Source organism: Anomaloglossus baeobatrachus, unplaced genomic scaffold (assembly GCF_048569485.1).
Source record: "Anomaloglossus baeobatrachus isolate aAnoBae1 unplaced genomic scaffold, aAnoBae1.hap1 Scaffold_45, whole genome shotgun sequence".
NCBI classification, from domain to species: Eukaryota; Metazoa; Chordata; class Amphibia; order Anura; family Aromobatidae; genus Anomaloglossus; species Anomaloglossus baeobatrachus.
The window spans coordinates 354639-368076 of record NW_027443837.1 but is presented as its reverse complement, the minus strand read 5'-3'; the positions used below and the strand labels follow the sequence as shown (position 1 = coordinate 368076).

General features: G+C 43.2%; 1 pseudogene; it reads left to right on the top strand.

Moving 5' to 3' along the window:
• Positions 1–12294: 12294 nt before the first annotated feature.
• LOC142280247 (U2 spliceosomal RNA) lies at positions 12295–12501 on the top strand (annotated as a pseudogene).
• The last annotated feature ends 937 nt before the right edge of the window (positions 12502–13438 follow it).

The window sequence follows — 13438 nt, the reverse complement described above, 5'->3', positions numbered from 1 at the left end:
CGCCTCCCGTTGCCTGGGAACCGTCCAGGCACGAGAGGGCTATGTGTCACCAGAAGGCGCACACACTTCCTCAAGGCCGGCAGACGTGCAATCCCAGGCACCTTCCAGTACCGACCAAGGTAGCGTCCTCCGAAACTACACTTGATCTTAGCCAAAAGGCCGAGAAGCTATAACCCGAATTGGTTACGGCCTTGAGTGGCACCCTGGCCTATACCGGACACATCTTAGGGAGAGGGAGACAAACCCACGCCTACAGAAGACATTTTGTCACCCAAGCCAACCCTTGAAAAGGCTGTTTTGCAGAGCAAAAACAAGAAGAATGGTGCTTTTTGCACCCACTGCAATGAATCTGAATAACTCCTCCTTTTGGACACAAGCACCTCCCCTCCCCCTTGCAGTCTTTCCAATTCATGATACAAAAAGACGGACGGACAGGACAGGACAGGACAGGCTGCCTGACTTTCCGTCACTGCCACCCTTTGCCATCCTTGCCCGTAGAAAGCCCTTTCATCATCCCCAAACCCTAATCTTTTCCCTTCCCTTCCCAGATGCGTCTCACTCCCTTTCATTAGGAAGTGAGCGCAGCCTTTTCTCCGTTCTGCAAAAGCGCGACGTTAAACACAAATGCGCAGGCGTGCGTTCCATTACCCTCACTGCATTCCACTCCCATACAGGAAGTGGGCGCAGCTATTACTACGGTCGCACATAAAAGAACCCACGGCCACCACTGCACATAGCTGACTCCACCACAGGACACCCACTTCTACACCAACGCAGGTAAGACAGGATCGGCACCTCTATGCTCCCGTTACAATCAGGCTCAGTCACCATGTGATAACGCTCTCAACTCTTTAGTTGCAGGCTCCCCTTGCTTCACCTCCACTGGCTGTGCTGCCATTTCCTCTCCCACCTGGAAGGTATACTTTATTCCACTATTTTCCTGTTTCTCTCTTCCCCCGTTTCCCATAACCTACTTTTATCTGCATTTGTGGGGTATCTATATGCTATTTACATCATAGTTTTATTCATTAATATGGAAGGGAAGAGTGCCCATGAGAGTGTTGAACTGCAGAGAGCAAGAGATTAAGCTGCTCCGATTTGCCACCATTGATAAGCTGTTCTCAGTAGATACACATGCTATCCAAACAGCAGCATCCACCATTGCTTCAGCCCACCCATTCAGTGACAGCTCACCAAGTCAGCCAGAGGAGTGGTGTAAGGAATTACACGTAGGCACTGACTCCACACCTTCACATCACAAGAAGGGGGTCTACAGGCTAGTGCAAGAATACGAGCAAGTCTTCAGCAAACATCCGCTAGACTTTTGAAGAATAAAAGGGGTCAAACACTACATCCCCACAAGTGCACACCCACCCATCTAAGAGAGATATAAGCCAAAACTACCTGCACATTACCAGTGTACCAAGGACATGTTGAGCAACATGAAGGAGGCTGGGGTTATCCGTGACAGTTGTAGCCTCTGGGCAGCTCCGTTGGTCCTGTTAAAGAAGAAGGACAGCACCACTCCCCTGTATTGAGGAATAGCTAGCTGCATTGAGAACTGCAAATTATTTTTCTACCCTTGATCTCACTAGTCGCTATTGGCAAGTGTCCGTTGCTGAGGCAGACCGGGAGAAGACCGCCTTTGCCACCCCGATGGGTCTCTGCGAGTTCAAAAGCATGCCCTTCGAGCTGTGCAATTTGCCAGGAACCTTCCAGAGGCTGATGGAATGCTGCTTGGGACACCGAAACTTTGAAACGGTACTGCTATACCTTTATGATGTTATTGTTTATTCTAAAGCAAACAAGATTTTAGGGTGTATAAAAAGGGAGATTAGATCCGGTGATCCCAACGTATTGTTACCCCTCTATAAATCACTTGTAAGGCCACATCTGGAATATGGGGTAAAGTCCTGAGCAGGTTGATAACCATTGGTTTGAGCATGGTAGGGTGTAGTGCGCATCTTCCTGCATCGGTAAAAGCTGCAGAAGTCCTTGAAGATTTCCGCTTCAAAGGCTGTGCCTTGATCTGTGAGGACTCTCTCTGAGTAGCCATGAGGTCTGCATAAGTGTGCTTGGAAGACCTTCGCTGCAGTATGGGCCATTAGATCTTTGACTTGTACCACAACCATAAATCTCGAGTAGTTGTCTACCATCGTAAGTGCATACGTGAGCTCGCCTCGATATTCTGCAACAAAACTCCCTTTTTCGATTTCAGTTTCAGCAAACACTCCTCTTCCTGTAGAAAATATTTATCATTACCTAAGACAGTCATTCTAATGCATGACAATATTAAGGCAATTTAGTTAAAACTTGTTTTAACTCACCTTTAAGGGGATTGATGTATTTCATGGTCAATCCAGGTTTGTCAGTGATGGCACTGACATAATGTATGGCGTCTTTTTCGGGCGTTATCCTTTGCCTTTTCATTGTGAAAATCCAGTTGCCTATATCAAAGCAAATTCTACTACTTGTAAAGTATGCAGAAAATGAAATGTAGAACATATAACATCAACTGCTTAGGAACGCATCATAGGTTAGTACTTAAAAGGATATTGTCATGTTCTAGTCATAATGCAAGCTGGACATTTTTCATGTTACCCTGTAATCGCCGGCCTGTTCTAATGCTCACAAGCCAAGATATAGGCTCAGCTGCTAAGGCTTCCCTCTGCCTTCTGAATGAAACTTGAATATGTCTGGGTCACTGTGTATATAGCAGGTGCTCAGAAAAAATAAGAGTCAATTCAATAGAAATAGCTCTGGCACACTATAGTGATCAATAACGTAAGAAAAGAACTCTTGGAATGCTGAAAATTCTTTATTTGTGCAAAAGGATAATTCATCCAACGTTTCGACCTTGTTTTTAGGTCTTTATCAAGGATAAAGTTATCTAAGATCATAAAGGGTTACAAAACCATATAAACACGTAATTAGTACATAGTACAACATAACAGTACAATATATTGCTACTTGAGAGTACAATGGGTCAAATGACCATGATGCACATACAAAAAATTTTTCCAAAGCCATAGTGAAAACATTTGTACTGAGGAAAGAAAATTTCCACATGACCTATCTGGAGAAACATTCTGGATCAAACAACCAAAAATAGTCAAGCAGGTAAATACACACCTATATGGATAACAGGATGATATGTGTTCAATTGTATAGCGTCATTGCCATTAAGGTACAAATGGAAAACTTGCAATCCTATATAGTGAAGGAAATGAACACATATCATATCAAAGAACACAGGAACATGGGTGTGAGAAAAACCTCAATGTTTATACTTTGTTCTTTATAATGGTGTGAACATGTATATGTCTCAGTACCTTATGCACTTGAGAATTCTAGTGAGTAGATCATGAAAGCCTATTTCAGAACTGGAATCGGTAAATAATTGTAGGTGGAATCTAAATGAAAAGATGGTACAAGTGTTATCATGACACGTGGGCTATAACACAATGGACCGTGTGACAAAGAAGAAAGGAGAGAAAGAAGAGGAAGAAAATGCAACTACCTGTAACATTACGTGATAGTCACTGGTAAGTATCACTTGACAATTCAAGTGAAAAAGGATTCCTTTATTAAAGGGTTCTCAGTCGCCTCAGGATCATGAAATACTAGGGTAAATGATATGAGAATGGGTAAGAAGCACCACTAAAGGAAATATGAGATGCAGGACATATATCTATAAACCCCTGAACTACATGATAGAAATAAAAAGAAGAAAAAAGAAAAAAAAGAAGAAAGAAGAAGAACACATAGAATGCGGAAAGAGAATGGGTACAACTACCTGAGTTACTGCAGGGAGGCCCCTGGTTGGTATTGTGAGGGTTAGTGGAATTCCTTCACTGAAGGGTTCTCAGTTGCCTCAGGTTCGTGAAAAATGCTATAGACAAATAATGCCCGGAGAAAAGGGGTTCATATACAGCGAATAATGGTAATACAAGGTACATGTGTCACATGTAATAGTATATATATATATATTGTACTAAGCTCTACACCAGAAATAGAAAGTAGTCCCTCTGCCTTCTGTCTAGGTGCCCTGAGTTATGTCCTGTAAACTGTCACAGGGACCCAGACACACATGTGTAGTAGGGGAATATCCCTGCTGAGATGCCAGTGCTAGAGCACTCGTTTGCTGTGGAGTTGAACGCTATGTGAGCAGTTCTTACCTTCAATGAGCAGAAGTCTCTTTTTTCAGATTTCAATATCTCTGTGGGTATCTGGCAGAAATATGGAATACTCTTTACTGCTAAGACCCTGTACACCACTCCCACTAAAGGGGGCTTTACACGCTGCGACATCGCTAATGCGGAGTCGTTGGGGTCACGGAATTTGTGACGCACATCCGGCCGCATTAGCGATGTTGCTGCGTGTGACACCGATGAGCGATTTTGCATCGCTGCAAAAACGTGCAAAATCGCTCATCGGTGACATGGGTCTCCATTCTCGATTATCGTTACTGCAGCAGTAACGATGTAGTTCGTCGCTCCTGCGGCAGCACACATCGCTCCGTGTGACACCGCAGAAACGAGGAACCTCTCCTTACCTGCCTCCCAGCCGCTATGAGGAAGGAAGGAGGTGGGCGGGATGTTCCGGCCACTCATCTCCGCCCCTCCGCTGCTATTGGGCGGTCGCTCAGTGACGTCGCTGTGACGCCGCACGGACCGCCCCCTTAGAAAGGAGGCGGTTCGCCGGTCACAGCGACGTCGCCGGGCAGGTAAGTATGTGTGACGGGTCTGGTCGGTGTTGTGCAGCATGGGCAGCGATTTGCCCGTGTCGCGCAACAGATGGGGGCGGGTATCCACACTAGCGATATCGGGACCGATATCGCAGTGTGTAAAGTAGCCTTTAATAAACTGTGTAAAGGATTTTAAGTAAAAATCCACAATAAACCAGCGCTAGATGGGTTTTTATAATTTTATTAATAGACCACAAATAAAATTTTTTTTGCTATCCTTGTTTCAAGACAGAGTATTTGATAATATACAATACACTGATTATTACTAAAACCAAGGACCACATAAAACAAGGACCACATAAAATAAAAAATGAAAGTAATGAGAATAAAATTCTTTTGTATAACCAATTAACTTCGAGGTGATACAATATTCACATTGATTTAGTTTTACCAGTCTAATGTAATGCCCCGGCCGGTGGCATATATTTTGTTTGGTTAATAATTTAGACTTATACAATGAAAGATGTACTATACCACCCCTGGCTAACTTACAAGTTTTAAGTTGTACAATATAAGTTTGCGACGTTATATTCGCCCCCAGGGCCTGGGGGAATAAACCTCACAACAACTTGACCGCAAAAAACACCCCGGATTTCTCCGTTGATTAGGCTGGAACCGCTATGTACAGGATTGACCTGTTAGACTTCCAGAGCGGACGTTTTGAGGCCAGTGGCAGCGACTAGTGCTGGCTCTGGGGGAGATGTATGGTTACCGACATCCCTCTTTACAGAGCCTACACTTCACAAGGCCACAAACCAGCCGGTCCCGTATTCTCCCAAATGTACTTTCGAAATCAAGCAGTACGAAGCCACTGAAAGCACCAAGATGTTGGCTGCGGACAACAATAAGATCAGCGGTAACTACTAAGCCTCTCCAGCGGGCAGTCCAGACCGTATCCAGTGTCAGCTGACTGATTCCACACAGGAGGAAGTTGCTTGGCAGGTTAGCACCACACAAGGCTCCGATCCGCTTCCAAACGAGCAATGCAGAACCGCTGGAGGTACCAATGTATCCTGGTTGCAGACAAAGGAAATGTCAGCGGTAACCTCTCAACCTCTCCAGCAGGCAATCCGTACCGTGTCCAGTGGAAGCCGGTTGATTCCACACGAGGGAGAGATTACTTGGCAGGTTATCACCGCACAGGTGAGGTAGGCAAAAACAGAGTCCTGATCCGACGCGCGTTTCGGGGGCGTGTAACGGCCCCCTTCCTCAAGGATAACTCAGCTGTTGCCTAGAGCACTATTTATGCATATATTTAATTGGTTATAATTTGCATAAAATTAAACAATGTTTAAATTCAACCAACATTCAATGACCACTACATATATCAATTTGTGAAAGACCGTTCATAATAGCCATATAATATAATTATGTGCAAAGGTTTTTCTAAAGGTTTTTCTAAAAAGACCTATATATAGCCTTGCTTGTATCATCATATACTGGGAAGACAATGTGTATATATGCATATGCTTTTTTTCAACAATAAATTTAACAAAAGGACATCATAAAGGTGTAATATAAATTTGCTATAATATGAAAAGCCCCTTATATCTACATCAACCTTGGGCAAGTGAAGCACCAATTTTAATATATATTATGCATATATACACATATATCTCCATGACAATCGCTTTTTTTTTTTTTTTTTTTTTTTTTTTCCTTCTCTCCGTATTATTATCAGTACCTATTACTCCTCTACCTATAAAAATATAAATTAATTAAAAGCAAACAGTTTTATATCATTATTGAGTCCATATGGTTTCAAGGTGTTCAATTCAAAAATCCATTGGCTTTCTGCTCGTGACATTTTTTTAATGAAATCGCCACCTCTCCAATCCTTAGTTATTTTTTGTACGCCCCATACTTGGGATCCTTTAAAGGACCCTCCATGTTTTAACACATAATGTCTGGATAGGGGGTGCTTAGTACATTTATTTTTAACACTTCTAATGTGCTCACCCACCCTTTTCCATAGGGGTCTAATAGTTCTCCCAATGTATTTTTTCTGACAGGGACATTGAATGCAATATACTACTCCCTTTGATTGACATGTAATAAATTCTCTAATCATGACTTCTGACTGCCCCTGTAAGAAGGATTTCCGTGAAATATTTTTTGTATTCTTACATACTATACAGCTTTTGCATGGAAAAAAACCTTTCAGGCCAAATAATCCTCCCTTATTAGGTGCTGTAAGATTACGTATGGTGGGTGCCACTAAATTGCCAATATTGTTTGCCTTCCTATATATGAATATAACGTCGCAAACTTATATTGTACAACTTAAAACTTGTAAGTTAGCCAGGGGTGGTATAGTACATCTTTCATTGTATAAGTCTAAATTATTAACCAAACAAAATATATGCCACCGGCCGGGGCATTACATTAGACTGGTAAAACTAAATCAATGTGAATATTGTATCACCTCGAAGTTAATTGGTTATACAAAAGAATTTTATTCTCATTACTTTCATTTTTTATTTTATGTGGTCCTTGTTTTATGTGGTCCTTGGTTTTAGTAATAATCAGTGTATTGTATATTATCAAATACTCTGTCTTGAAACAAGGATAGCAAAAAATTTTTTATTTGTGGTCTATTAATAAAATTATAAAAACCCATCTAGCGCTGGTTTATTGTGGATTTTTACTTAAAATCCTTTACACAGTTTATTAAAGGCTACTTTACACACTGCGATATCGGTCCCGATATCGCTAGTGTGGATACCCGCCCCCATCTGTTGCGCGACACGGGCAAATCGCTGCCCATGCTGCACAACACCGACCAGACCCGTCACACATACTTACCTGCCCGGCGACGTCGCTGTGACCGGCGAACCGCCTCCTTTCTAACGGGGCGGTCCGTGCGGCGTCACAGCGACGTCACTGAGCGACCGCCCAATAGCAGCGGAGGGGCGGAGATGAGTGGCCGGAACATCCCGCCCACCTCCTTCCTTCCTCATAGCGGCTGGGAGGCAGGTAAGGAGAGGTTCCTCGTTTCTGCGGTGTCACACGGAGCGATGTGTGCTGCCGCAGGAGCGACGAACTACATCGTTACTGCTGCAGTAACGATAATCGAGAATGGAGACCCATGTCACCGATGAGCGATTTTGCACGTTTTTGCAGCGATGCAAAATCGCTCATCGGTGTCACATGCAGCAACATCGCTAATGCGGCCGGATGTGCGTCACAAATTCCGTGACCCCAACGACTCCGCATTAGCGATGTCGCAGCGTGTAAAGCCCCCTTTAGTGGGAGTGGTGTACAGGGTCTTAGCAGTAAAGAGTATTCCATATTTCTGCCAGATACCCACAGAGATATTGAAATCTGAAAAAAGAGACTTCTGCTCATTGAAGGTAAGAACTGCTCACATAGCGTTCAACTCCACAGCAAACGAGTGCTCTAGCACTGGCATCTCAGCAGGGATATTCCCCTACTACACATGTGTGTCTGGGTCCCTGTGACAGTTTACAGGACATAACTCAGGGCACCTAGACAGAAGGCAGAGGGACTACTTTCTATTTCTGGTGTAGAGCTTAGTACAATATATATATATATATACTATTACATGTGACACATGTACCTTGTATTACCATTATTCGCTGTATATGAACCCCTTTTCTCCGGGCATTATTTGTCTATAGCATTTTTCACGAACCTGAGGCAACTGAGAACCCTTCAGTGAAGGAATTCCACTAACCCTCACAATACCAACCAGGGGCCTCCCTGCAGTAACTCAGGTAGTTGTACCCATTCTCTTTCCGCATTCTATGTGTTCTTCTTCTTTCTTCTTTTTTTTCTTTTTTCTTCTTTTTATTTCTATCATGTAGTTCAGGGGTTTATAGATATATGTCCTGCATCTCATATTTCCTTTAGTGGTGCTTCTTACCCATTCTCATATCATTTACCCTAGTATTTCATGATCCTGAGGCGACTGAGAACCCTTTAATAAAGGAATCCTTTTTCACTTGAATTGTCAAGTGATACTTACCAGTGACTATCACGTAATGTTACAGGTAGTTGCATTTTCTTCCTCTTCTTTCTCTCCTTTCTTCTTTGTCACACGGTCCATTGTGTTATAGCCCACGTGTCATGATAACACTTGTACCATCTTTTCATTTAGATTCCACCTACAATTATTTACCGATTCCAGTTCTGAAATAGGCTTTCATGATCTACTCACTAGAATTCTCAAGTGCATAAGGTACTGAGACATATACATGTTCACACCATTATAAAGAACAAAGTATAAACATTGAGGTTTTTCTCACACCCATGTTCCTGTGTTCTTTGATATGATATGTGTTCATTTCCTTCACTATATAGGATTGCAAGTTTTCCATTTGTACCTTAATGGCAATGACGCTATACAATTGAACACATATCATCCTGTTATCCATATAGGTGTGTATTTACCTGCTTGACTATTTTTGGTTGTTTGATCCAGAATGTTTCTCCAGATAGGTCATGTGGAAATTTTCTTTCCTCAGTACAAATGTTTTCACTATGGCTTTGGAAAAATTTTTTGTATGTGCATCATGGTCATTTGACCCATTGTACTCTCAAGTAGCAATATATTGTACTGTTATGTTGTACTATGTACTAATTACGTGTTTATATGGTTTTGTAACCCTTTATGATCTTAGATAACAGATAACTTTATCCTTGATAAAGACCTAAAAACAAGGTCGAAACGTTGGATGAATTATCCTTTTGCACAAATAAAGAATTTTCAGCATTCCAAGAGTTCTTTTCTTACGTTATTGATCACTATAGTGTGCCAGAGCTATTTCTATTGAATTGACTCTTATTTTTTCTGAGCACCTGCTATATACACAGTGACCCAGACATATTCAAGTTTCATTCAGAAGGCAGAGGGAAGCCTTAGCAGCTGAGCCTATATCTTGGCTTGTGAGCATTAGAACAGGCCGGCGATTACAGGGTAACATGAAAAATGTCCAGCTTGCATTATGACTAGAACATGACAATATCCTTTTAAGTACTAACCTATGATGCGTTCCTAAGCAGTTGATGTTATATGTTCTACATTTCATTTTCTGCATACTTTACAAGTAGTAGAATTTGCTTTGATATAGGCAACTGGATTTTCACAATGAAAAGGCAAAGGATAACGCCCGAAAAAGACGCCATACATTATGTCAGTGCCATCACTGACAAACCTGGATTGACCATGAAATACATCAATCCCCTTAAAGGTGAGTTAAAACAAGTTTTAACTAAATTGCCTTAATATTGTCATGCATTAGAATGACTGTCTTAGGTAATGATAAATATTTTCTACAGGAAGAGGAGTGTTTGCTGAAACTGAAATCGAAAAAGGGAGTTTTGTTGCAGAATATCAAGGCGAGCTCACGTATGCACTTACGATGGTAGACAACTACTCGAGATTTATGGTTGTGGTACAAGTCAAAGATCTAATGGCCCATACTGCAGCGAAGGTCTTCCAAGCACACTTATGCAGACCTCATGGCTACTCAGAGAGAGTCCTCACAGATCAAGGCACAGCCTTTGAAGCGGAAATCTTCAAGGACTTCTGCAGCTTTTACCGATGCAGGAAGATGCGCACTACACCCTACCATGCTCAAACCAATGGTTATCAACCTGCTCAGGACTTTACCCCATATTCCAGATGTGGCCTTACAAGTGATTTATAGAGGGGTAACAATACGTTGGGATCACCGGATCTAATCTCCCTTTTTATACACCCTAAAATCTTGTTTGCTTTAGAATAAACAATAACATCATAAAGGTATAGCAGTACCGTTTCAAAGTTTCGGTGTCCCAAGCAGCATTCCATCAGCCTCTGGAAGGTTCCTGGCAAATTGCACAGCTCGAAGGGCATGCTTTTGAACTCGCAGAGACCCATCGGGGTGGCAAAGGCGGTCTTCTCCCGGTCTGCCTCAGCAACGGACACTTGCCAATAGCGACTAGTGAGATCAAGGGTAGAAAAATAATTTGCAGTTCTCAATGCAGCTAGCTATTCCTCAATACAGGGGAGTGGTGCTGTCCTTCTTCTTTAACAGGACCAACGGAGCTGCCCAGAGGCTACAACTGTCACGGATAACCCCAGCCTCCTTCATGTTGCTCAACATGTCCTTGGTACACTGGTAATGTGCAGGTAGTTTTGGCTTATATCTCTCTTTGATGGGTGGGTGTGCACTTGTGGGGATGTAGTGTTTGACCCCTTTTATTCTTCAAAAGTCTAGCGGATGTTTGCTGAAGACTTGCTCGTATTCTTGCACTAGCCTGTAGACCCCCTTCTTGTGATGTGAAGGTGTGGAGTCAGTGCCTACGTGTAATTCCTTACACCACTCCTCTGGCTGACTTGGTGAGCTGTCACTGAATGGGTGGGCTGAAGCAATGGTGGATGCTGCTGTTTGGATAGCATGTGTATCTACTGAGAACAGCTTATCAATGGTGGCAAATCGGAGCAGCTTAATCTCTTGCTCTCCGCAGTTCAACACTCTCATGGGCACTCTTCCCTTCCATATTAATGAATAAAACTATGATGTAAATAGCATATAGATACCCCACAAATGCAGATAAAAGTAGGTTATGGGAAAAGGGGGAATAGAGAAACAGGAAAATAGTGGAATAAAGTATACCTTCCAGGTGGGAGAGGAAATGGCAGCACAGCCAGTGGAGGTGAAGCAAGGGGAGCCTGCAACTAAAGAGTTGAGAGCGTTATCACATGGTGACTGAGCCTGATTGTAACGGGAGCATAGAGGTGCCGATCCTGTCTTACCTGCGTTGGTGTAGAAGTGGGTGTCCTGTGGTGGAGTCAGCTATGTGCAGTGGTGGCCGTGGGTTCTTTTATGTGCGACCGTAGTAATAGCTGCGCCCACTTCCTGTATGGGAGTGGAATGCAGTGAGGGTAATGGAACGCACGCCTGCGCATTTGTGTTTAACGTCGCGCATGTGCAGAACGGAGAAAAGGCTGCGCTCACTTCCTAATAAAAGGGAGTGAGACGCATCTGGGAAGGGAAGGGAAAAGATTAGGGTTTGGGGATGATGAAAGGGCTTTCTACGGGCAAGGATGGCAAAGGGTGGCAGTGACGGAAAGTCAGGCAGCCTGTCCTGTCCTGTCCTGTCCGTCCGTCTTTTTGTATCATGAATTGGAAAGACTGCAAGGGGGAGGGGAGGTGCTTGTGTCCAAAAGGAGGAGTTATTCAGATTCATTGCAGTGGGCGGCGGCTGCAAAAAGCACCATTCTTCTTGTTTTTGCTCTGCAAAACAGCCTTTTCAAGGGTTGGCTTGGGTGACAAAATGTCTTCTGTAGGCGTGGGTTTGTCTCCCTCTCCCTAAGATGTGTCCGGTATAGGCCAGGGTGCCACTCAAGGCCGTAACCAATTCGGGTTATAGCTTCTCGGCCTTTTGGCTAAGATCAAGTGTAGTTTCGGAGGACGCTACCTTGGTCGGTACTGGAAGGTGCCTGGGATTGCACGTCTGCCGGCCTTGAGGAAGTGTGTGCGCCTTCTGGTGACACATAGCCCTCTCGTGCCTGGACGGTTCCCAGGCAACGGGAGGCGATCACCTTTGTTATTTTGAAGTCCTACTGATAAACAGAAAAAAAAAAAAATTAAATCTGTTCTTATCAGTTTAATATCTGATACGTCCCCTCTCTGGGGACCATATATTAAATGGATTTTTAGAACAAGGAGATGGAAAAAATCTTGCTCTGTCCACTCCACGCATTGACCTGGTATTGCAGTACCTCCAGGACCGGGGCACCCCTTCTTAACCCAGTTTCCAAAAGCAGAGCTCAATTCACCTGATTCAAATGAGCCCCATTAGTGAATTGAAAGAAAGCAAAAACTTTATATGCACCTCAATTTGGCCAATTCACTTTTCACACTTTCACCCTTTTTTTTATCTTTCACACCTTTTACTTGCTTTATTGATGCAAAAAGCTGTGCCAAATAGCAAACTCATCTCCACTCAACTTGACCAACTCTGCTATGTCCCGTGCAGTATCTTATTCTCAGTCTTATCTAGATCATTTGCAATTGAATAGAATAGATCCCTTTTGGCTGCTTATGACTGTGTAAAATATGTAGTTTTACTGGGCTGGGATGAGAGAATCCATTGAAGCATGGTGTAGGGATTGTGGTTCCTGTGTGCTAAGAAGAGAGGCTGGCACCAGCCAGAAAGCCCCATTGTAGCCAATAATCACTTAATAACTTTTTCAACTTGTCATCATATGGGAGGCCTTCCATTCCTTGTAGTAGTCTAGTTGCCCACCTTTGAACTGACTATAACTTCTGAATGTCCTTTTTAAAATGTGGAGCCCAAAACTGGTTCCCATATTCCAGATGTAGCCTTACAAGTGATTTATAGAGGTGTAACAATACGTTGGGATCACGGGATCTAATCTCCCTTTTTATACACCCTAAAATCTTGTCCCAAGCAGCATTCCATCAGCCTCTGGAAGGTTCCTGGCGCATTGCACAGCTCGAAGGGCATGCTTTTGAACTCGCAGAGACCCATAGGGGTGGCGAAGGCGGTCTTCTCCCGGTCTGCCTCAGCAACGGACACTTGCCAATAGTGACTAGTGAGATCAAGGGTAGAAAAATAATTTGCAGTTCTCAATGCAGCTAGCGATTCCTCAATACGGGGAGTGGTGCCGTCCTTCTTTTTTAATAGGATCAACAGAGCTGCCCAAAGGCTACAACT